Here is a 3,234-nt window from a genome sequence, read left to right on the forward strand (position 1 = left end):
ACCAAGAGCAACCTTCTCTATTGCTGAAATGAACCAGAAGTATATAATATATGACTAGTCAAGGTGTCTGGCTTTCAAACTGGTACCAACAAGAATTATTCTTGTCCCTTTGGGGGATAGATAACATCATAGCTGAGATTTTTAAATCTATCCCCTGCTCATCTCTCCCTGCAATTTGTGCTGCTCTGGTTTTCTGTCTAGAGCCTTCTGAGCAGAGTCCAGCTCACTCAGCATTAGTCAGTTACTGTCATTCCTGGCTCTCTGGGCTGTGTTTTATCTTGAAATGCATGTGATAAAGGAGATAGTGTGAGCTAACCTATACTTCTCAAGGCTGATAAAGCAAGAGGAAATTCTGTTGAAGGAGGACATGGAAATGTAGCATGCAGATGACAGGCAGAAGACACATTAAATTCCCAGGGTTGTGTGGCCAGTGATGTCTCTCTTTCTCTGACACATCTTCATTTGTTATTTTGCTAGTTGCCCTTCTGACGACAATTTGCTTCTTCATTTTGGTCATTCTCAGGCCTCCTGATGACAGGCACATGAGAAGAGGAGTGCAGAATATTTTTGTTAGCCTCTCTGGACTCCTGGGCACTTTTCAAGGAGGAAAAAGTAATGACAAGTCAGCTATTCTTTTTCATTTTATTTTTTTTTTTCCTTCTGAAAGTGCTGCTTGAACACTGTGAGGAGGAAAAGCAAGCCCCTTGTTTTAATTTCACACACTTATGTGTGCACGCAGGCACACACACCAACCCTCCCAGAAGCAGGAGAGTTATGCCTGCAGGGCTCAGGCTGAGCTGAAGAACAAACTGTTTTAATGAATATTTTGATCAATCTTGCCAAGTTGATTTAGAGTGTGAGTACAGTCTGGGGATTTTTCTCATTAGTAGTGAACTCTATGTTAGAGGAACATGGAGTGGTGAGCTCATTAGCAGCAGCCTGCCTGTGTCTGAAGGCACACACAGTGACAGCATGACACGAGTGACGAGAGACAGGGGCTGTGCTGCTGCATGTTAAAAATATCCCTTGCAGGGCAGCTCTGAAATATCAATTTTACTAACACAGTTCTTACAATCAGTTACCAAGAATTAATAGAAGAGTGAGTTGAGTTGAAAGCATTTCCCTGAAAGGAGATCTGCTGGCTTCTTTGGTGAAGAGTGAAACAAATACTGCAACATCTGCCTTGGATTAGCAGCTTGTCTGCCTCAAAAAGAGGAGCATGCAGCAGATGTGTTGCACAGGAAATCACAGCCATTTCTCTTTACTGAGCAAAGCGTACACAGGATTGCCAGGCTGGCTTTGCCTGTAACACAAACAGCTAGCAAAGCAGCGCTGCAAAGGAATAAATGAACAAAACCGAGGGCAGCAGTAGGAGCAGAGATGAAGCAGGCAGAGCTGTGATGCCACGATGGACTGGCAGCAGCCTCACCTGCCCCTGACTGCAGCCACAGCACAGCAGCAGCTCCAAGGAGCCTGCAGGGGCCAGGACAGAGCAAGCTGCCAGCTGAAAACACCCCTCCTCACCCCCTGAGTGAGTGTCTGCCTCATGGCCCCAAGCATTGCACTTTGTGTCCTCTGTAAAAGCACTTTATGCTCTCTAATGTAACGAGGGAACTTCTGATTGTACATAAAAATGTCCTCTCTTTCTAAATCCTGCTGCACTCTTGACCCAGCGATACCACATGGCAACAAGTTCCAAAGGTTAATGAAAAGTTTTGTAAGAATGTCTTCATGCATTTTAAATCTGTTGCATTTAAATATTTGTGAATACCCTCTTCTTCTTCTGTTGTAGTAAAATTTATATAGAAGTATAGATGCTCTACAATATGCAATTCTTACATATATCTCAGCATTTCTCTTCTGCTATGCTTAAAATAGCCCCAAACTCACCACGAATTGAGTATTTGTTAACACCACTTTTTAAATCTCACTGCCTCTGTCCTGTCCTTGAAACTGGTAGCTCAGAAATCTGTGTCATCCCAAGAAAAGTTCAGCCATCTTCATCACTGGCATCATACATACAGCTGGTTCCTTTTTTTGCTACATCCTAATATTTTTGTCTTGCCTTTCACTGACACTTGGAGCAATATTCAGGGTGTTGCTTTATTTTTTTCTTTCTTTTTTTTCCTAAATAGCTGCTCTGAATTTTGAAATTCCAGGTCTGAATTTATGACAGGAATGCAAAAATTATTTAATCAAGGTTAAGGAAGTGTCCTGATCTTTCTGTTCCAAGATCAATGTGGCAAACAAAGAACAACCTTTATACTTAATGTCAGTGATGAAAATGGTTAAAATACGTGGAAGGATTCTTTCAGAAGTAGTTGCTTGTTTGGGATGACAGCTTGTGAGTCTCAGCTTGTCATTGAAGAGAGACTGAGAAATAAACCCATGTATTTTCCAATTGCCTGCAAATCAAAGGTAGCTCTTGGTCAAACTCAGTTGAGTTGTTTGGATGGCACTGATTTCACACTTCAATTAAATATTTCCTGATCTTTCTAAAATAGTATTTCTTACATTTTAATAATCAAAAATAATTCTTGCTAGTGAGTGTTCCTTGACTATTATTCTCACTTTTTTGTTTTTAATTTAAATAAAATTTTAAAATTTAATAGAAATTTTAAAATGTCACCATTTTCTGGGTTTTTTTCACTGTATAATAATTCTCATTCTCTTTTATCTCTGTTGCTGCATTGTAATACTGTGCAGTTTTGCAATGTTTCACTGCTCATATTATTTGCAATTGTTAATCTCTGAGCAGGTTTTGGTGCAGCTCCATTTCTTGTTCTCCTTGTGACAAATGCCTTCCTCCCCCTCCCCAGCAGGCAGGGGGGTTTCTGGGTGTTATTGGCACTGCATTAGACCTGTTTTGAGAGCACCATAAAAAGTTATGTGCTAGTTTTCAACAGTAAAAAATTTATGCACAGTGGAATAATTTATTTACTGCTAATTGACGTGAAACAATTTGCAATACTTTTTTTTTTATAGTCGAATCAGTAATTATGTTGTAAATAGCCAAATCATCTGCACTAATAACTTAAACATAACTGTATATGCTTTTAATGATCAAAGATTTTTTTTTCATCTAATTTAATCCACTTTGGTTTTAGATACTTACTTGCAAATACAACCAGGTTTAAGAGAATGCACCAGTAATTAATTTTGAGACAGGATCCAAATCATTAGCTTTGATTTATAAGTAAAACTATCTGGGTTTAAGGATATACAGAATAAATC

This window comes from Passer domesticus, chromosome 11 (genome assembly GCF_036417665.1).
Source record: "Passer domesticus isolate bPasDom1 chromosome 11, bPasDom1.hap1, whole genome shotgun sequence".
Classification (NCBI taxonomy): Eukaryota; Metazoa; Chordata; class Aves; order Passeriformes; family Passeridae; genus Passer; species Passer domesticus.